Source organism: Triturus cristatus, chromosome 12, assembly GCF_964204655.1.
Source record: "Triturus cristatus chromosome 12, aTriCri1.1, whole genome shotgun sequence".
Classification (NCBI taxonomy): Eukaryota; Metazoa; Chordata; class Amphibia; order Caudata; family Salamandridae; genus Triturus; species Triturus cristatus.
Genome location: NC_140595.1, coordinates 575,657,987 through 575,681,616, shown reverse-complemented (window position 1 = coordinate 575,681,616; position 23,630 = coordinate 575,657,987). Strand labels below are relative to the sequence as shown.

The window sequence follows — 23,630 nt, the reverse complement described above, 5'->3', positions numbered from 1 at the left end:
GTAAGACCTTATTCCTAAAGCATTTAATTGGTGTTTACACTCATAGTCCAAAATGGCTGAAATCCAAATCCAAATGTGGCATTTGTAAAGCGCTAACTACTCACCCCTAAGGGTCTCAATGCGCTGGGTGCCCTCTGGGAGATTAAGTGAGCTATTGCTCAGAATCACATCATGCTGAGCTGAGCTGCTGCCGGTGCTGGGGATCTAACCGTGAGCCCTGCGCTCCGGAGTCAGATGCCCTAGCTACTGCAGCACACCTCTCCCTAAGGTAATGGTAGAAAAGGGGAGGTGAGTGCCCTCAATCAAATAAAGACTAAGGGCATGATTCACAAAGGCAAATGTGTTCACAAGACCTTCACAGGAATGCTCATGAAAACCAGGTGCAGCTTTCCATTCAGAATATTGAGAATGTTTGTGAATCCCAGAATGTAGTAAATTTACACTCACACATAGGTGTAAATCTGCGAGTATATGTGCAAATCTGCGAGTATAGATGTACTATTTACTTTGTGAATTAGGTCCTTAGGGAGACAAGAGTACAGCAGACCACCTGCAAGTCAGCGCAGTCAACAGAAGCCCTCACCTCTACCTTTCTAACAAAAAAACACCTGCTCTATGTAGAAATGTTGCTCAAAGTACTTCCGTAGGTGCAGCTAAAACACTTCATTCTAAGCAAAAGCTGTCCTAAAATCATGTCATGGTGACTGGCTGCATTTTCCAAAGCAAGGACTTATTTCTGCAATACATGCAATCAGTGATTTGACATTCAAGGAGTTATCTCCCTGCTTTTGGGGATGGCACAGAAGAGTATTGGAGTGTCTGGCCTCAATATGGTGTTACTTCCAACACTGTGAAGCCAGTGGATCAGATGCCAACTAAGATTATTCTATGGCAAAGTTTGTTACGTCTCTGGTTTACAGCAGTACTACGAACCTGCAAACTCTAGATGAACACATTAGTAATTGCTCAGATATTAAAACAGTCATACATGGAAACAAAGTTATCAATGTTATTTGAAGGGGTAGGACCATGCTTGATTTTATTGTTTACTGATGCTTTAAAGTAATAATTAATGCTGCTATGCTTTAATTTGTTGCGCAGAGGGGGCATCATTTAATAACAATGCAATAGTTATATTTTGTTGATCAATTGTTTCTGGTTGTCTTCTTTTTCTGTCATGGGATTCTCTCTGCTATCCATAAAGAGTAGAGTATCTGTCAGCATGTGGGGAATCCCTAGAACAGCATTTTTTAGAAACATTTTACATTGAAAACAAGTCTAAAGGAGGCAATATGTATTTATTATTCTTCCTTTATTGCCTGGCAATAAAAAGTAAATCCAATTAGCTCATTTGAAATACAGTGGGTTGAAAACACAACTGAACAGTGCCCTTCTTAAAATCTCATAATCTAGGTAAAATGTATCCTATAAAAGTCTGGGCACACACTGTTCCAATTGGACACTTCACCTTTAAAAAATATGGATTCAGGAAGACTTCCCATCAAGTAGTGCTGGGTTAGTGAGTCAGTTTATTTGCAGACGGGTCCCCAAACACTATTTCTTTTCTAGGACTGTTTTTTTTTTCTTCCTCAAAGCGTGCATTTTTGTGGGTTTCCTTGGCGTCATGCAACAGCTTTTGGATTATCCTCCACTTTGCTACAATTTTTTGGCAGTAATTACCTTTTGCTCCTAATATTTCATCTGAGGTATTTCTTTTCTTAACTCACCTTTGGGCACTTTGCTTTTGACCAGTGCCTTTGTGTTGATGTAAGAATTTCTGAAAGGATAAATACAATGTTTATGTCATCTGTCTAACAGAATATTACTCCATCATGACATGAAAAATCTGTTTGGAGATGCCCTTCAGGCCCCTAAGGGTTTGGAAGAGACTTCCCTGAGGGCAAATAGGAGGAAGTTGGCTGCTCTACCTCACAGTCCACCAAATTTAAAGGGTAACGGTTTTGAAACTCCTCTTCAGTCCTGGTGTAACCCTTCAGGACCTTTGAAGTGGGATGAAAAACATCAAAGCATTCATCTTCGAGACAGCTGACATTGAGATATTCGATGTGGAGATTGTGTTAAGGCGGACAAGGATTTTAGGAGATTCCCCATCAGCGTCCTGTAGCTCTACTTCATGAGAGATGTTTCTGTGTCGGGCCACACGTGCTATTAAGGATCCTCCCATCACTCCTAAAGTGCTGAGAGGCCAAGCGCTGAGGTCCAGAAAGAAGATGAGTTCCTAGAGGACCATCTAATCTTGGATGTTCCATCATCTCCAGAGCCACAACCTTCTGTTGAAGAGCTTATCCTAGTTCCATCAGTGGGGGAGGATTTTAAGCCACCTAGGGGCCCAGTTGGTTCATCTGCATCTTCACCACCGCCTCATGTAGGTGACAATCCTCTGACAATCTCCTTCAGCTCAGCAAAAGTAGAAGGGGCATGGCCATAGAAAGGCATTACAGAATGATCAAGCAGAGAAACAGAAAAAGGTGCTTTGCCATTCTAAAAAGATGATGTAATTTTGTTTTATGAGGATATACATAGGCCAGCTCAGAAATAATAATAATAATAATAATACAGAGTTTTATAGAGCGCGAACAGTTACCTCACAAGGAGGTGTCCCGGCGCTAAACGCAGGCAGAGAAACAAATACCGAAGTGCAAGTCAGTCAATTAGCGAGGTTGGGTGAAGAGCCAGGTTTTCAACATTGTTTTAAAACAAGATTCAGAGGGGGCCTGTTGGAGCTCAGGGGGGAGAGAGTTCCAAAGCCTTACTACATTGGCCGAAAACGTTCTACCACCCAGCCGAGCCCTTTTTATTCGAGGGACTACTAGCTGGATCCGGCAGTTGGAGCGGAGAGGGCGGGACTGCGTGTATCTTGGCAGCCGATCCCTCAAATAAGTTGGACATGAGCCAAACAAGGATCTGAAGGCTAGCGTAAGAGCCTTGAATTTGATCCTGTGGGCTACTGGTAGCCAATGAAGTGATCGAAGATGCGGAGAGACAGAGTGCTTGAATGGAATATGCATTAACAGTCTCGCAGCCGCATTCTGGACCACTTGCAGACGTTGAGTTAAGTATTTGGGCAAGCCCAGAAGCAGGCCGTTCGCGTAATCCAATCTAGATGTGACTGTCGCATGGATTACCGATTTCCTGCAATGCACCGGAAGAAGTCGCAGGATTTTGCGAAGATTCCTAAGTTTACCCAGGCAACAACCCATCAGCTGTTGTGTGTGCGAAACAAAGGACAGATTGTTGTCCCAACGCACTCCCAGATTTTTTGCCGAGGGACTGGGGGAAGGGGGGGAACCCATTGCCATCGGCCACCAGAGCTCAGAGGGGGGTGGGGAGCCTTTGCCAAAGTAAAGCACTTCCGTTTTATCCGCATTAAGCTTTAATTTATTAGTATTCATCCAGCGCGCCACATCATGGAGACAGCCTTTAAAGCTTGACAGGGCTGCCTCTGACACCTCTGCATATGGAAACACAAGCTGGGTGTCATCGGCATAGGATACTGCCTTGACCCCCCAGTTAGCGATAAGTGTAAAGAGTGGGGCCATATAGATATTAAATAATAGTGGACTGAGCGCCGAGCCCTGAGGTCCCCAAGGCCACCTTCTGGGTTCGCTGGGACAAGTATGAGTGTAACCAGTCCAGCGCTTGATCCTGTATGCCCACTTCTGACAATCGCATCAACAACCTTGCGTGGCCGACGGTGTCAAAAGCCGCCGAAAGATCCAGGAGCACCAGCAAAGCTGAGTCTCCCGAATCCAACGACCATCTTATTGACTCTGCCACCTCAATCAGAGCTGTCTCGGTGCTAAAGCCGGGTCTAAAGCCTGACTGAGTCTCGTGCAGAATCTTGTTGTGCTCTATATATTTGCTAAGCTGCCGCTGGATAACTTTCTCCAGCATCTTGCCCGGGGCAGCCAGTAGGGAAATAGGGCGAAGGTTGCTGAGATCCTTAGGATCTCCATTAGGCTTTTTCTTTAATGGATTTAAACAGAATATTGAATCATCTGTCCCTGAGACAAATATTTTCAAGACTCTATTCCTAACCCCTCATGTGAGTCCTGTGGTTGCTCTGGGTCCAGGTCTGCTAGAATCCACTATACATACCTTTCTGACACATGCATCTGTAAGATCCATTCTCCACCATAAAGAAAAAAGTATAGGCCATCAGAATTATAGTCTCTCTTTTAAAAGGAACACCACCTCCTGATTCATTTTTTATGGTTATTTGTAAATTGCACTTTCATTCATATACAGAGTCTCTTGGTGCAGACGTTACATAGACGGAAAGAGTATTGCTGAGACAGTGCATGTTTTATAAAGTAAAAAGCCAGGCTGGAAGGAGTTTGCTGAATTTAAAGAGATTGAACTCCAAGCAACTATGTAAAGGAAAGGAGTTCCAGAGAGATAGACCAAATACCAGAGAGGCCCTTCCTCCCCAATTACAAAGATTGAATGTCAGAATTGTAAAAGTGGCAGATGATCTCAACTGTTGAGAGGGGGAGTATTTCCTGAATTTATTGGATTGAAAAGAAAGAATCAAGTGGTAAAAACACTTAGTGCATGATGTTGGCTCATTTAAATTGGATGTGTTTGTTAAGAGTGCTGCCAATGGAGTCTGTTACCGTAAGACAATATATGAGTACACTTTTTCAAATGGAAACCAAGTCTACCTGTAACATTTTGCAGTTTTTGCTGACAGTCTGAGCGGTTTGTTTGCAGCTCAGATGGGTCATGTTTCTGTAGTCCAGTCTTGACTGGGTAAAGACATTTTCTGCTATCAATTTCTGGGGGTATTATAGGAGTAAGAGGATTCTCTTTAGTTGCTTACGATGAAAAGACAAGTTTTAATGACTGCAGCTTTCGGAAACTCTAAAGACAAGTTAATATCAAGTATGGTGCCAAGATTGTGGACTGATTCTACAGGTGTACGGCACTGGTAGGAGTGACTGTAGATTCACCAAACTGTCAGAGGCAGCGGAAATGACATCACAGAAAGTTACATCATATGGCCTCTGATGTCTTCTCGGAAGTGATGCCATGTCACCTTTGACCCTGGTTATGTCACGGGAAGTACATCACGAAAGGTATAAATTCTGCAAATATTGCAACATTGATAAAAGAAATATACAGTTTGTACCTTTGTCATATCGTCCCATGTATCTTCCATTACCCATCTCTACCTCTCGCAGCTGTGCCTCATGATCCCTCTCACCTCCATAGCTGCTATCTTCTTATTTCTTTCTTTACCATCTTCCTCTAACCTTCAACTTTTCATGTCATACTCATCTCTTTAACAGGTTTTCTACATCACTCTGTGATTTATTTTATTTATTTATAAAGTTTTATATAGAGCAAACTTGACCCAAGAGGGTATCAGAGCGCTTTACATATAGGATTGTTCCGTTAAAAGTTACATCAGAATCAAGAGCATAGTAAGGCACAGTACACAAAAACAATGTTTCAAGAATTCGTAGGAGGGAGGGGAGGAAGGAGTAATAGCGGGGAGACGAGGAACTGTGTCCAATGTCCGGCTGGGTAGGTGACGGTCAAGGGGGAAACCAGGGCCAATCTCCTCATTAGCTGTCTAGCAGCTCCACCAGTCATGAGCCATGTTGCTCAGGTCTCATCGTTTAGGAAAACCAGTTTTTAGTTTATTTGATTTGCGAAGGTTATATAGGACTGTCTAGACCCGGAGGTATCAGAGCGCTTAACCGGAAGATCGTTGCATCACAAGGTACATCAAAAGGATTATATAGTACAGGCTAGACCCGGAGGTATCAGAGCGCTATAACAGAGGAACATTGCGTTACAAATTACATCAGTTACAACAGCGTAGTAAGGTGCAGTAAACAAACAACGAGGTTGAGAGAATTTGTAGGAGAGGAGGGGAGGAAGGAGCCATAGCAGTGAGACGAGGAAGAACTGTGACCAATGTCCGGCTGGGTAGGTGACGGTCGAGGGGGAAACCAGGGCCAATCTCATTAGTTGTCTAGCAACTCCACCGGGCATCAGCCATGTTGCTCAGGTCTCAACGTTCGGAAACAACAGTTTTGAATAGATACATAGGCTATGAGAATAGAGGTAAAAGAAGGAGGTGGGGGGAGGGAGGGAGTAAAAACAAGCCAGAGAGGGAGCTGGGGCTACCATATAGGCCGATGGGGGATGTGATCCAGGTCTGGTCAGGGTCCGGTGATAGGGAAAACTGTGGCAACCATCTTGGGGTCAGGCAAGGGATTCTGACCTCGGAGTTAGATAGATCCGGTAACCATTTGCCGGTAACTCTCCAAGTGCAGGGGCGCCCATGGGCCGATTTAAAGCCCCCCCTGCTCACCGGTCATTAGGAGGGTGACGTACCTCATGGAGGGCCTCCGCCGCAGTGCTCCAACAGTTCAGTCACAGTACACTCAGGCCGACGCAACTTGCCGCACTCCGGTCACCAGTGCTGTGCGCTTGTAAGGGAGGGGGTGACCTCCCCTGAGCTGCTCAGACCAAGTGGGGTTGTCGCCCGTTGCTTAATGGCCCCTCACCTCTATTTGAATGATGGCCGCCATTTTGCTCTGCTCCTCTGCCGTGCTCCCGGACCTCGGCACAGCCCACCAGGGTGTCCGTTCCATGCCGCAACACACCCATTCTCGCTCTACTTGCTCTGGAGTTTCATGTGCGCTATTTGGAAATGTTTAGTGCGCTTAAGAGTGCGGGAGTGTTGCACGGACCGGGATCCGAGGCAAAAACAAGGAATACCCGGCCATCTTGCCGAGTTATGAGACTGGTTGTGGGCTGAGGCTGGTTGTAGGCTGAGGCTGGTTGTAGGATGTGCGGTACCCCAGCGCCGAATCCGCTTGAAGACGGCGAGGCAGAAGAGATGAGACTACCAGTATGTCCCACAGCACGATCGGCAGAGCATCCGATTACTGGTCCACCGATGCCAGGCCAGTTCCCCTCTGGGGCACCAAGGGGTCTCCGAGAGAGCAATCCTGTCGGTGGGCATCGAGGCGAATGGGGCAAGTTCCTCACGGATATCCCCAATACAAGTGAGTCAATCTTGAATCGTTGGCTGTAGCTCTGCGGCGTGTTGCAGTGGAGGGCGGGTGGCTGGGCAATCACAGGGATAATACCAAAATTGGTGATCCCCACCCCTGGAGCTCTGAGGCAGAGCTCCTACCCGGCGACCATCTTGATGTAAATGGATGTGTTCTCTCCCAGTTCACCTCTTATCCACACATTTATAAACAGCTCTCTCTATTTTATTCTCACAGTTCTATTACTTGTTTCCTCCTGCTACCAATTCTCATTACTATTGTTCACATATTTCCCATCATTTCTCACTCTTTTTCTCTCACCTATGTATTAGACCAGTTCTCTCTCTTCTTTCTCCTTTTTCTGCTCACCCTTTGCTCTAATTTTCGTTAAGAATGTGCCTCTTGAAATCAATAAAAAGAGTTTAAAAAAAGTGAAATCTCAATATACCCTATATATATGTGTGTGTTGTGCGTGTATATGTGTATATATATATATATATATATATATATATATATATATATATACACACACACACACACATTTTTGTAATTGGCCGGAAACTTCCCAAATCCCCATTTTCAAATTATCTTTACCATTCCATATCCCCTACCTACCCCTAAACCATAAGACCACCCTCACCACCATAAACCCATACCCATTCCTAAACCCTAAAAACACCATTTCCACCCAATACCCCTACCCACCCCTAACCCCTATATATATATATATATATTATCTACTGGCGGTCGCCAGTAGATAGTTATAGTTAGGACCGTGTTTCCATAGGAAATCTCAAAATTCTATTTTGAATAACTTTGGCGCCGGTTGACGAATCCTCGCGAAATTTTCAAAACTAATGGGGCGCTCCGCTCAGCTCCTACCCTGAAAGTCTCGGGGTGATTCGTCAAGTGGGGGCCGAGAAAAAAGGGGAGTCCCAAAACGCGTTTTCCCCATGCATTTTTCCATAGGACCTTTAGTCGCAGCTACAGCCCGAACGGCTGAACAGAATTACTTGAAATTTGGCAGAGAGGTAGCCATAAGGTCAAGGAAGTGCCTTTTGCAGGTCTGGTGTAAATCTGTTCAGTATTTCCTGAGAAAATAGCATTTAAAAGCATATCAATATCTATACGCGCGCAGGGTGCGCGCACTGTGCAAGCCCTGTGCGCGCACCCTGCCGTGCGCGAGCGTAATTCTGATTGGTTGTTAGATGTCAGTAAACATTCGAATCGGTCGAAATCAGGAAGTGTTGGCCACCATTTTGTCTGTCGCACTGAAAAGGAAAGGTGGAGAACGTGAATAGGGGGCAGAGTAGGGAGTTCTTGACCCCCAAGCCATTGTCAGGGGGTCACAGCAGGACCACGAAGGGCCAAAAAAAAGATGTAAATTTTTTTTAAAAACATTGCGAGGTGCGCGCACTCTGCGCGCACCCGAAAAAAAACATTTAAAAAAATAGAAATAAAAATCAAGTTTAAGTGTTTAGATATTAGGTGGCTCTAAAAAGAGCCCTTGTGTTTTTTTTTTGGGTGCGCGCAGAGTGCGCGCACCCCGCGATGTTTTAAAAAAAAATTAAAATCTTTTTTTTGGCCCTTCGTGGTCCTACTGTGACCCCCTGACAATGGCTAGGGGGTCAAGAACTCCCTACTCTGCCCCCTATTCACGTTCTCCACCTTTCCTTTTCAGTGCGACAGACAAAATGGCGGCCGACACTTCCTGATTTCGACCGATTCGAATGTTTACTGACATCTAACAACCAATCAGAATTACGCTCGCTCACGGCAGGGTGCGCGCACAGGGCTTGCACAGTGCGTGCACCCTGTGCGCGTATAGATATTGATATGCTTTTAAATGCTATTTTCTCAGGAAATACTGAACAGATTTACACCAGACCTGCGAAAGGCACTTCCTTGACCTTATGGCTACCTCTCTGCCAAATTTCAAGTAATTCTGTTCAGCCGTTCGGGCTGTAGCTGCGACTAAAGGTCCTATGGGAAATTGCATGGGGAAAACACGTTTGGGACCCCCCTTTTTTCTAAGCCTGTAAAATCTTTATGTTGGGAGCGCAACACTACCTGTTCACAAATGTGTGCTACAACACATACGAGCTAGAACCAACAAAGACTGTAGTGACCATATAGCATTTTGAGAAATGTCATCAAAGTGACCCCACCAATCTTAGGTTTAGCTGTATAGCCCAGGACCCCAGACTTATATAAATACCTACATTAGCCTTGCCCCTGAGAGCTCACCACATACCAAGAAAAGCATGTTAACAAGTTTGTAATGGTAGTTTATTTTGGAGAGGGCAGCACTAGTTATTTTGAACACAAAACACACAAGAAGCCTCACTGACACCTTTTCTTACTCTTACTTTTCCTAACTCCACTTATTGTTCTTGCTTTTACAATGTTACTGGTTAACCATATAGATTATTTAGTTAGAACACAGTTTTAATATAGTCAAGTAGCCTAACCAGTTTGAGATCCAGGGTTAAAGTGTTCTAACAAACAGAATGAATTTGAGATGCATGTATCTAGACACTTGTCAGCGTCCCAGATGGGCTATACTTTTATTTTAATCAGGTTACATTACAGACTTCAGTTAGTAAGAAACCCCTCTCTATAGGACCCTATAGAATAATAGAATAATTTGGAACCTATTTGACGTTTAGTAGCAGATGGTATATTTCTTTTTAAAAAGATGTAAGAGAGGGTGAAAATGTTTCTTGGAAATAACATGAATCACTTTAAATAATATTGATCTTTTTCACCTTTTATGTACATTTTCCTCAAACTTTTTCAACTGACATATGACAATATGACAGCAACCCACAGCACTTTGATTGAAGTAAATTAAAGTGTATACGTGGCAGTGATATTTGAATGAATGTAATGTTTTTCTTGGAGGATATATAGATTATAATCTCTTTTGAACATTCAAGAAATTGAGTATTATTGTATTTACAAGACTGCGAGAGGCAGCCGAAATGCATAGTTTATTCAATTCTGTAAATTTGAAATAAAAAGCTTTTGAATCCCTACTTTTGAGTGCTGTTTACATCCTGATAAGGAACTGTGCTGTGAAACATATATATATATGGAATGGAATCATTAAACCTGTGGATTCAGTGAAAGTCGTTGGTGTCGGCGTCCTTTCTTTTGTCGAAGATTGGAGTTGGTGGTTGATATATATATATATATATATATTCACTGAAAAAACCATAGGTTTCACACACGTTATAGTTAGGAATTAGCATTTAAAAAACCTTGCAAATTCACTGAAAAAACCATAGGTTTCACACATGTTATAGTTAGCTGGACATTTTACTCGTAAAAAACCAATGAAATTCCCCCGTTATAGTTAGTTCAGCTAACTATAACTCGCGCGCCCGCAATCCACTGCTGATGACGTCACATATTACATCACTCATGACATGGTCAGTGACATCACTCATGACATCTCAAATGACATCACTGATGACATCACTTATGACATCATCCATTGAGTATGTGTTTCTGAACAATTTTAATATGTTTAATATACATAGGGAAAGGCCTGTTGAAGAATGAGTGGGTGTTCAAGTGTGTAAATGGATGATTTTCTGTGGTGCGTAACTGACTCTATAAGTGAGTCATTAAATGTATCTTACTGCAGACTAGTGACTAAACTGTGTAAATGTTTGTATGTGTCTGTATGTTGGTGTATAAGTGGCGGCATGGTTGGGTGAATACCTATATAAGTGTCTATATGAGTTATTGATTGCTTGTCTCAGTATCTGTATGGGTTCCTGAGTGTTTGTGTGGGTAGGGTGTGTGTGACTCTATGCATAGATGTGTGAGTGGGTGATTCTATGGGTGCATGGTTTTAAGAGTGCATCTGTGATGGACTGTATGGTTGAGTGAGTGTATGTATGGGTGTGTTAGGGATTGAATGTATATCTCAGTGGTACATTTGTGACTAACTACATATGTGAAAGGCAGTATATATGCGTGTAAGAGTATATAAGTGGGTAGATGTGAGAGTGTGTGATTGTGAGAGTGACTGTATGGATGAGTGTGTGCTTGTATCAATGATTCTATAAGAGCGTAAGAATGTGATACTATTTTTATGAGTAAGTGAACTTGAGTGTGTATAACTGCATAGGTGAGTAAATGGGAGTGTGATTATTTGCATGACTGAGTAGGTGTGAGAGTACCTCTATGGATGATTGGTAGTGTGTGAGTGTCTATATAGGTGTATAAATGCATATAATAGTTTTGTATGGAGTGACTGTAAGTATGAGTGACTGTACAGGTGAATGAGTGGAGGTGTATGTAGACCTAGGACTTAATAAGTGGGTATGTAGTTATTGGTATTACAGTATGTATAGTTTTGACAATTGAACTCTTAAATTTTGAGTTGGTGTATCAAAGGTTATATTAGAGTGTGAGAAGATGTGCTAATTTTTCACATGGATGACATCATCAGTGATGTCATCAGTGATGTCATTTGAGATGTCATCAGTGATGTCATGAGTGATGTCACTGACCATGTCATGAGTGATGTAATATGTGACGTCATCAGCAGTGGATTGCGGGTGCGCGAGTTATAGTTAGCTGAACTAACTATAACGGGGGAATTTCATTGTTTTTTTACGAGTAAAATGTCCTGCTAACTATAACATGTGTGAAACCTATGGTTTTTTCAGTGAATATAGATATATATATCACATCAACAACTTTCCAAACATCCACGGAAAGAAATCCAGGACTCCCAGGGGTGCTATTTCAAAGTTTATTCCAGGCAAAGTTTCACCTCACCAACGCGTTTCGCTGTTTAAAGCTTGTTCACGGTATGGCGAGAAACCATTTGCACACTCCTTACATACAAATGTTCAAGGATACAAAAATAGGACTATAAACGACTATTACATTCTAGGTCTAAATTTGGGCGCCATTTTGTAGTGGTTTACAAAGACAAGACAACACATTATAATGCGATCAAGTACTAGACTCATTGTTGGTAAAGATATCAGGCAATTAGGATATGTTTTTCATAACTAGCTTTAACATATTATGCAAATAACGTTTTAAATAGCCGGAATTTGGCAACATAAAGATTTAAGCAATGCCTATTGCACAAAAATATTTTGCAATCAAGCCCCAGTGGGCAACAATTAATTTGTTTTGAAATAGCGGCCCCAGTAAGCCAGCTCATGCTATACATACAAGGACAATAGGCCCATGCTCTAATCTTAAAATAAGTCCCGCCCAAGTGGGCATTCAAGTAATGAAATAATTCAATGACTAACACAAAATCACTTTGCCGACCGTCCCATGAAATCATATGAAGAAACCACTAGGCGCCTTCTATTGTTCAGGAAATCACCATTATCTATATTTCTTGAATGTTAGAGAGAAGGAGGGTGACAAAAAAGAGAAAAAAACATCTTATTAACTTTTCTCATTGAGATAAAATATACCATTAAAATTAGTCAGGTCTACAATTTAATCAGCATAATGTTCATTAATCACATTTCTGAAACTTCCAAAGTACTCGATAAAATACATGATCCCATATTTTCCAATCATAAATGTACTGCCATCTCCTCACTTGAATTCAGTCCTGTAGGTATCAAGGTATCAAAGTCTATTATAAACCTTGACTCCATGCGTCAATCATAATTGGCACATTTTATTAAGCAATGCTATTCTAAAGTAGTGTCTTAATGACACACCACAGAAAACATTTCGCAGATATAGATCACTTAAAGATGAATTATGTAATAATGCCATTTCTTCTACAGACAAGGTCAGCATTAAGTATAATACTGGTTTCAAGACATGTAAGCGCTGTAAAGCGTGCGCGAACAGCAGAGATTGTAAGATCTTGGAATTCTCCAATAGCAACAGAGAATATGTTATTAGAGGTAATTTCACTTGTGAAACTGACTACTGTATATATTGCTTGATATGTCCTTGTGGAAAACTGTATATAGGTAGTTCTGTCCATCGAGCAAAAAAAAGAGTTATGGAACACTTACGTGCAATCAGGAACAACGATGTGCAATACCCAGTGGCTCGCCACTTTTTTAAGGAACATAATCAAAATGATAAACTGTTATCTTATGTAGTGTTCCATGCTATTGCAAGGCAAGAGAGAGGAGGTGACAGAGAGCGACAATTGAGACGCATGGAGTCAAGGTTTATAATACACTTTGATACCTTGATACCTACAGGATTGAATTAAAGTGAGGAGATGGTAGTACATTTATCATTGGCAAATATGGGATCATGTATTTTATCCAGTACTTTGGAAGTTTCAGAAATGTGATCAATGAACCTTATGCTGATTAAATTGTAGACCTGAGTAATTTTAATGGTATATTTTATCTCAATGAGAAAAGTTAATAAGATGTTTTTTTTTTTCTCTTTTTTGTTACCCTCCTTCTCTAACATTCAAGAAATATAGATAATGTTGATTTCCTGAACAATAGAAGACGCCTAGTGGTTTCTTCATATGATTTCATGGGACGGTCGGCAAAGTGATTTTGTGTTAGTCATTGAATTATTTCATTACTTGAATGCCCACTTGGGCGGGACTTTTTTTAAGATTAGAACATGGCCCTATTGTCCTTGTATGTATAGCATAAGCTGGCTTACTGGGGCCGCTATTTCAAAACAAATTAATTGTTGCCCACTGGGGCTTGATTGCAAAACATTTTTGTGCAATAGGCATTGCTTAAATCTTTATGTTGCCAAATTCCGGCTATTTAAAACGTTATTTGCATAATATGTCAAAGGTAGTTATGAAAAACATATCCTAATTGCCTGATATCTTTACCGACAATGAGTCTAGTACTTGATCGCATTATAACGTGTTGTCTTGGCTTTGTAAACCACTACAAAATGGCGCCCAAATTTAGACCTAGAATGTAATGGTCGTTTATAGTCCTATTTTTGTATCCTTGAATGTTTGTATGTAAGGAGTGTGCAAATGGTTTCTCGCCATACCGTGAACAAGCTTTAAACAGCGAAACGCGTTGGTGAGATGAAACTTTGCCTGGAATAAACTTTGAAATAGCATCCCTGGGAGTCCTGGATTTCTTTCCGTGGATGTTTGGAAAGTTGTGGATGTGACGTACAGGGCAGCCGGAGCCCGTCCAGGACCGCCGTATCTGAAGCTCCGTACTTCCGGGGTTTTGTGTGATATATATATATATATATATTCACTTAAAAAACCATTAGGTTTCACACATGTTATAGTTAGCTGGACATTTCACTCGTAAAAAACCATTGAAATTTCCCCGTTATAGTTAGTTCAGATAACTATAACTCACGCACCCGCAATCCACTGCTGATGATGTCACATATTACATCACTAATGACATGGTCAGTGGCATCACTCATGACATCACTGATGACATCATCCTTGTGATAGAGTGGCGGTCGCGCGAATTAGTTATCTGAACTAACTATAATGGGGGAATTTCAATGGTTTTTTACGAGTGAAATGTCCAGCTAACTATAACATGTGTGAAACCTATGGTTTTTTAAGTGAATTTCAATGGTTTTTTAAATGCTAATTCCTAACTATAACGTGTGTGAAACATATGGTTTTTTAAGTGAATTTGTAAGGTTTTTTAAATGCTAAGTTATGTATGTTTTATTATATTTTTTATATATTTATTTTACAATAAGCTACCTATGTATATAGTTATAGATTGACTGTATCCTGTAATATGGAATGGCTCGTTTAAAATGTTTTTCTTTTTTTTAAGGTTTTTCACCGTGCGTGCACCCCACGATTTTTTGAAAAAAAAAATGTTTTTTTCACCCTTCAGGGACCCCCTGACAAAGGCTAGGGGGTCAGGAACTCTCTACCCTGCCCCCTTTTCACGTTCTCCACCTTTCTTTTTTACTGTCACACACAAAACACACAAAATGGTGGCCGACACTTCCTGATTTCGACCGATTCGAATGTTGACTGACATGTAACCACCAATCAGAATTACGCTCGCACACGTTATGGTGCGAGCTTATAGATATTTATGTACTTTTAAATGCAATTTTCTCAGGAACTACTGAACAGATTGACACCATATATGCAAAAGGCACATGCCTGACCTGAGGACTACCTCTTTGCCAAATTTGAAGTAATTCTGTTCAGCCGTTCGGGCTGTACCTTCGACTAAAGGTCCTATGGGAAAATGCATAGGGAAAACGCGTTTTGGGACCCCCCCTTTTTTCTCTTCCCCCGCTTGACGAATCACCCCGAGACTTTCAGGGTAGGAGCTGAGCGGAGCGCCCCATTAGTTTTGAAAATTTTGCGAGGATTCGTCAACCGGCGCCAAAGTTATTCAAAATAAAATTTTCAGATTTCCTATGGAAACACGGTCCTAACTATAACTATCTACTGGCGACCGCCAGTAGATAATATATATACATATATATATTATATAAAACTAATGGGGCGCTACGCTCCGCTCCTACCCTGAAAGTCTCGGGGGGATTCGTCAAGCGGGGGCTGAGATAAAAGGGGGTCCCAAAACGCGTTTTTCCCATGCATTTTTCCATAGAACCTTTTGTAGGTTTGGTGTAAATCTGTTCAGTAGATTCTGAGAAAATAGCCTTTAAATCAATATATATATCTGAGCCAGCTTACGGTGCGCTTACGGTGCGCTTACCGTACGCGTACGGTGACGTGCGCGAGCGCGATTCTGATTGGCTGTTAGATCTTAGTAAACATTCGAATCGGTCGAAACCAGGAAGCGGCGGCCGCCATTTTCTCTCTCGCAGTCTGAGAGGGGGTTAATAAACAAAGTCCGAAAACATGTAAAGGGGCTGTTTAGACAGCTCCTAAGCACCTAGCCATGCCGAGGGAGTCCTCAAAGATCCCCCAAGGGCAAAAACGGAATTTTAATTTTTTCGGTAATTTCGCCGATTACGCTTACCGTACGCGTACGGTAAAAATTAATATAAAAAAATGATCCATACTCTCTCCACCCCATGTGTAAATGGTGCCCGAAGGGCACCATTTATGCATGGCATATGACTCCTAAAAAAAAATTAAATATTACCTTTCACAATGAAGCGCATCATATGTCCTCCATGTGCGCACGGTGCGCGAAGCGCATCGTGCGTGCATGGCCCATCTAGCGTAACGTGGGCACGCGGTGCACGGCACTAACTGCGTAAAGTGGGCTCACTGTGCGCGCACGGAACGAACTGCGTTAAGTGGGCGCGCACGCCACGAATGGCGTAAAGTAACTTAGCATTTAAAAAAACGTACAAATTCACTGAAAAAACCATAGGTTTCACACACGTTATAGTTAGGAATTAGCATTTAAAAAACCTTGCAAATTCAGTGAAAAAACCATAGGTTTCACACATGTTATAGTTAGCTGGAAATTTTACTGATAAAAAACCAATGAAATTCCCCGTTATAGTTAGTGCAGGCAACTATAACTCACACGACCGCAATCTTCTGCTGATGCTAATACTGTATTTAGACACTTATTTGCCCATGTCTTCTTCCATTAAATTTTAGCTATACATATATTACAAATATTTTTTTTTCATAAAGACACATATGTCATCAGCAGAGGATTGCGGTCGCGTGAGTTATAGTTGCCTGCACTAACTATAACGGGGAATTTCATTGGTTTTTTATCAGTAAAATTTCCAGCTAACTATAACATGTGTGAAACCTATGGTTTTTTTCACTGAATATATATATATATATAAAAAACACTCACACTTTTCTTACATATACTTACCTTGAGATGTAAAGGCAAGTGTTGCAAAGACATATTTGTGGTAAATGCTTGCGTTGTAAAGGGAATGCGCGGTAAGGGCATTGTGTGGTAATGGATGTGTGGTAAAGGCATTACGTTTTAATGCCCACTTTTAGACCTGGCATCCTTGGTGAGGTTTCCCGAAACTTTTTGCCTCTTGACCTTCTGTTTTGCAGATTTAGTTTTTGCTGGCTATGTGATCCTGGGCACTTTACCACTGCTAACCAGTGCTAAAGTGCATATTCTCTGTACATGGTAACACTGGCTTATCCACAATTGGATGTTTAATTTACTTATAAGTCACTAGTAAAGTGCACTAAATGTCCCCCGGGCCTGTAAATGGAATGCTACCAGTGAGCCTGCAGCACTGATTGTGCCATCCATTCAGTAGCCCTTTAAACAGGGAAACAACCTTTACAACGCAGTCATTACATCGCACTACCTTTACATAGCAGTCATTACATCGCAACATCCTTTACATCGCATGTCATTACAACGCAGCCGTTACATCGGATGTCACTACAACGCAGGTATTACATCGCAAGTCATTACAATGCATACCATTACAATGCATAGTACCCTTACACTATCCAACACTTACCCTACTGTTGCACTCACTGGAGTTAGAATAGTAATGTTTTGCCCCTACACTATCCAACACTTACCCTACTGTTGCACTCACTGGAGTTAGAATAGTAATTATTACCTCTATACTATCCAACACTTACCTTAAATGCGATGTAATGGTATGCATTTGTTTGGTATACGTTGTAAAGGTATAATGCGATGTAAAGGAATGCGTTGTAAAGGTAGTTTCTGAAAAGGCGATGTAATGGCATGCGATGTAAAATAATGTGTTGTAAAGGATTTTGCGATGTAAAAATTGCGTTGTAAAGGCATGCATTGTAAATGTATGCATTGTAACGTCATACATTCCTTTAAACATTGCTCAGGCCTGCCCATGCAGAGCATGTGGGTGCAGTTTTGAACTGCCCTTTTGACCTGGCAAGATAACCTACTTCCAGGACATGTACTTGCGAGTTTTACATGTCCTGGTAGTGAAAAACTGCTAAATTTGTTTTGCACTACTGCAAGGCCTATACCTCCCATAGGTCAACATGGGGATTGCCTTAAAACTTCTTTTAAGTGTAATTTCCCATTGGGAGCAGATAGAAAATTGGAGTTTGGTGTCTTTGGACTCACAATTTAAAAACACATGTTTTAGTAAAGTTGCTTTTTAAATTGCAGGTCTGAAAATGCCACTTTTAGAAAGTTGACATTTTCTTGCTTTAACCATTCTGTACCTCTGCCTGTCTCTGAATACATGTCTGAGTTAGGGTGACAGCTGGGCTTTGTGTATTCCCTGTAGACAGTCACACAAAGGGAGCAGGGGTGTAACATTTGCATCCTGAAGGCCCATCACCAAGCTGATGGGCCTTCCTGAGGTAGATTGGGAGGAAGGAGCTGACACTTGCACCTGAATAGGACTGTGCCTGTCCCCAAACAAAGAGCGACATTCGCCTCTTTAGGGTGTCTGGAGCTAGGGCAGGAAAGGCAGGACATTGTGATCTTCAAAGGCCTCTTTGATGCCCCCCCCCACCCACTTCAAAGGCACATTTGGTTATAAGTACTGGACCTCTGACACCAACAAAAGAGAACTCTAATGGAACGAAGGACATCCTGCCTCCAAGAAGAACTTGCGTGATGAAGGAGGGCCTGGCACTTTGCTTCTTGCTCTACTGTGTTGGGCTGCTGCCTGCGGCTTGCTGTGCTGTAGGAGGGACTACCACTTTGCAATGTCCTGTGCTGTGTTTGCATGCTGTCTGCTGCTTCTTGCCTGGAAGTGAGTCTCATGGTCACAAAAGACTTCTTGCAACTCTCCTGGTGCTGCTGGAGTCTGAAATCCGATAGTTCTACCCTTGCCTGAGTTCACCCTCCAGTCCTGGACCTCAGAAGTGGGTTTTGTAGCTGATTTCTGCAAAAACTGGCGCATCGACCCGACTGCATGAGAAAAATCGATGCATTTCCCTTTCGACGTGGTGCCAAATCGATGATGACCCAGGTCCCTACTGCGAGGCTCGACAACAATGCAGCACTAATCCTTCTACACCATCTGCAAGGCTTGATGGCTATAGAGTGGTCTGACTGCATGAATCAGAACCAACGCATTGTGTTCTTGACATCAACACTTTGCTCCATATGAGGTACTTTTACAGTGGACTTTGCGTCGATTCTGTAGCCAGACTGCCCGCCATCGCGGTTGGCCTGAACTTTAGATTTGCACCGGTCCTTCATAACCTCAAGTAACCGTTTGACCTCTAGTGACTTCTAAGCACTTTTTTCACATTCAATCTTTAAAAATTCATATCTAGAGTGCTACTCATTGGATTATTGTCCTTTTGATCTTGTTTTATTCAGAAAACTATTCTCAATTTTCTAAACTGTGTTGTGTCTTTTTCTGGTGTTTTCATTGAGTTACTGTAATTAAAGTGTGCACAAATAACTTACATATTGCCTCTTAATTTAAGTCTGACTGCCCTGAGCCATGCTATCATAGAGTGAGCACAGGTTAATTTAGAGTGTGTATCTGACTTACCCTGACTAGAGTGGTGGCTCATACTTAGATAGGGTGCATACCTCTGCCAACCAGAGACCACATTTCCTGCATCTGCATTGTAAAGGCTGTTTTGCTTCTCTGACATACATTTTCCATATTCCATCTTCCTCTGGCAGGCCACTTGTTCAATAACTTCCCTCTTACCTTCCACTTTTCCTATTTTTTTCATCCCAGCTCACTCTTGCTCCTGTTTCATCTCACACTACGTTAGGAAATTAGAAGCTTGACATTCGCAAGCTAACAGATCACTTGGCAGATAAATGATGCTGTATGAGGAACATAATCACACATTGGTTATATTAAATAAATTAAACAAATTAAACAAAAAGTAAAGTTAAACCCCTTACTGGGACTGGAATGCTGTACTTCCTGGCAGGTTGCGAAAATGCTTTGTTCTGCAAAAGTGCAGGCCACATTCTAATAAAGAAAGCTGGGGTCCAACCACACTGGGAAGCAGGAATGGCCAGTCAAGCAGCACACCAAAATCCACAGCCTGCAGGCTAAGCAGACATGCTCGTTGGAGGCTGGAGGGTGAAGCCTCAAAAGGTGTTGATAAGCAAAAACATAAGTGTTCCAACAGGTTGAAACATTTGAATGTTTCACGTATGTTCTGTGCCCAGCTGCCTTCAGAAGCTGCTCGTATAAAGAGAGGAGCGAAAATGCCTGTTCCTCGATTCCTGTTGCTTCCTTTGCAGCCTCTGAGGTCAGGGGTCGCAAAGGAAGCACCAGGAGTTCCAAGGGGCAAGCCAGGGGGTCGAAGCTGTGACCCTGGTGACCCTTAAAAATGTCAATGGATCTAGGATCGCCTCTATTTAACATATTGACGACTGGATGTATCTCAGTCTTCCTGGGGTAGAATTGCAGAAGTGATTTTCTACCAACTTTAAGTGGGTTTTAGTGCAGAGGAGATAAACTAAAGTGTTATTGGATGATTTGGTGGTAGACAACATTTAAGTTGTGTGCCATCAGCATAAAAGTATGATTTCACTTGCTACTTCTGTATTAAGAATGTGCGATAAGTCATGTCATGATTACTAAGGAGAAATTGCATTTTCCTTCTAGAGTTCCCCTGGAAGTAAATTCTGGTAGAGAGTAGTAAATCTTGAGTTGTATGTATTGAGAACTATTTGAAGGAAACCATGTGATCATGCTAAAACACTATTCTACCAATTTAAAAGAAGCTGAGGTGTTGCAGTAGGATCATGGGGTCAATGTTATTAAAGTCGAAAGAGAGGTCTAGTAAAATTAGAACCCTCATCATCACTGTCCACCATCATTTAGTGATGATCAATTAATTGCTGAAGTTAAAACCAATTCAGTATTACAATCAAGTCAGAATTCCGCTTGACAGTTCTGCAAGCAGTGCACGTCTTCAACAAAGTCCTCAAACATTTGGATTGCTGTCTTCACAAAAACTTGAAAATATAGAATAACAAGGAAATAGCCCTAAAATACTATTGGACCATAGGTTCCAAAGAGGGCGTTTTAGAGGAGGATGAACAAAGGCATATTTGAATTGGTTACAGAATACACCAAATGACAATAAAGAATTTATAATATCTGTTAAATATGGGCCAACCAGCTCTTTTATACGTTTCCAGAGCGTGTCTGGAATTGGTTCGCCTGGTGATCCAGAAAGTCTGCTACTAGTAATTAGTTTGGCACAATCTTCTATCATAATGGGCTAAAAGTGACAAAAGGTTCCCCCTTGTAGACTCTGGTTGTTGGACTTGCACCGGTCTGTTCTTATATTTAGTTTTGGTGTCATAGCTGAAAGTTCAGAGTGTGCGCCCGTAATAGTTGCAGGTTCAGTTGAGTAAATACCTGCTACACTGGTTCATTTATAATTATCCTGATTTTTTTTCAAACAAAAAATTTGAGAGACTGTTCACTACTGCTTGAGAGGGAGTGCCAGAGCTAGTGGTGAAAATTGGGTGGATTACATGATTAATAGTACTGAATAAGCCTGAAGTGCTTTGTTTTGGATTCTTAATCTTGTTTCAGTAATAACACCTCTCCTCTCCTCTTTTTAGAAAGCAGTATTTCTGCAGCAAATAGCAATAGATAATTCAAAGGGGCAAGGGCCAGCAAGATGACCTGCCCCCCCCCCCCTTAGTAAATTAACAGATTATATCCTCAAATAAATTTAATAAGAAAATCTCCCTATCCATGCTTTTGAAAGCGGAAGTGGTGACTTAGGATGCACCCCAGATATGAAAGAAGCAAGTCAGCATTTTTATTAAGATTCCAGATTTAAGCAATAATGTGGACCAAGCTCCCCATTCAAATACACCACAGGAGCAGAACAGTGGGCAAAAGCAGTTTTAGAAACTGGCCAAAAGGCAGCAATATGAATTCATTTTCACCCCTACTTACATCTACAGAGGAAGGCAAGGCATATTTAAATGGTCTAATATTCTGCACAGCTATTTCAGCACATACCTTCATTAAGACTCATAAAAGCAGAAGACATCACATGAATACGTTTTGCCACCCTTAAAAGCTTATCAGGGACAGAAGTGATAATCATATCCTGGCACACAGTGCACAGGCAACCCAGATATGGACTGAAAAACAGACATCAAGCTTGTGGAGCCAAAGAGATAGCCATTAGTATTACTTAACTCAGGTGAGAGGAATATAGAACGGAACAGCTTCTTTAAAGATGCAATCTGTCCACATATGCCAGTGCAAATTGGGAAGAACTAATGTATCTCAATTAATACAATGAAAGAAAATATGTCCTAATCGATATGCAAGAAGCACAAAGGGGGACAGATTGTAGCTGGCTGGGTTCCACACTCTCTTCAAGGAACCAACAGTGTACCTAATAACGGCCCATAAAATAACGTGAAGGTTAGAGCATATGGAAGACAAATTACACTAATATCAGGGAATGCGGTAGCGCTGGAACATGCCATCCAGCAAGGAGATTTTCTAGAATTTCTTAAGATGGGGAATATTATATGTGTGCAGGAAACCTGCCAAGAACCATACTATCCATACTAACCAGCTGAAAAACACATATCACACGGGAGACCATCTGGAGGACTAACAATCTAGATTTCCATAGCCATAAATGTAAGCACAAAACTCAAAATTTCAAGCCATACTTTTCATATGATGCAACATGTGCTTTTAAAAAACTCAATACTCTTTATTAGCGTCTACCTGAATTTGCACACAAAAGGCTCAATAAGATATATTGGTCTTTGGAAGAACTTCTTTGCAGCTTTCCAACCAATGAGATTCTGTTAGCAGGTAACTTTAGTAAAATAATCTGGCTCAAACTCTATCCACTTTCAATGTTTCATGCAAAAAAGGTTACAAACTACAGCACATCTTCCAGGTATGCAGTCTTCACCCTCTCCAGTTCACCAATGGTGGGAATAACACATGAGTGGTTCCAGTATTTAACACCGTTGTATCAAGCCTTCTTCTGGTGGATACTTCTGCCTGTGGATTCCTCACCTTATGAATACCCCCTGCGCCAGCATTACGCGGGAAATTCTTTCCTATCTCTCCCACATCGACGAGGACGTCACAATAGCACGGCTCCGCTCGCGACACCGTATGACGTCATCGGAGCCAGAAAAGGACCTCGTCGGCGTGCTGACGTCAGTTCCCTTTTTTCCGCGCCGTCGACGCTTAACGGTTTTTCTTAGTGCTCTCCATTTTCATTGAGGAAAATTTTGTATCTCTTGTTTGTTCCTGATGGCTACTTCCAGGAAGACCAGGTTTAAACCCTGCAGAGAGTGTGGCAGGCAAATGTCAATCATGGACCCGCAGGAAGATTGCCTCTGGTGTTTATCCTCAGATCATGACGTCGAGGAGTGTCGAAACTGCAGGAAGATGAATCCGAATGCCATTAAGGAGCGAGAAGCTAAGTTGTTTATGGCCAAAGCTAAAAAGGAGAAGAGAGGTTGTAAGAGGGCGAAGTCTTCGTCGTCCCATACATCGAGGTCGAAGAAACATAAGAAGTCCAAGAGGAGGCATGGCTCTCAACATCGTTCTTCGAAGACCAGGGCCTCGAGGTCGACGTCGCCGACTCCGGCTGAACGGCATCTCCTTCTCCTCAGTTGACGCCGGTTCCATCTCCGGATCCGGTATCGCCGCTTCGAAGGGCTCTTTGCAGCAAGAAGACTCGCCGACTCCAGCGGTGTCTAGGAAGTCGACTCCAGACCGGGTGACCTCTCCTGTGCGGGT

The 23,630-nt window shown here is 42.0% G+C and overlaps 1 protein-coding gene across 3 annotated transcripts in view; it reads left to right on the top strand.

Annotated features, from left to right (window-relative positions):
- Nucleotides 1-23,630, top strand: part of ABCC12 (ATP binding cassette subfamily C member 12) — a 907,115-nt gene that overhangs the window by 239,583 nt on the left and 643,902 nt on the right. The window lies entirely within an intron of this gene.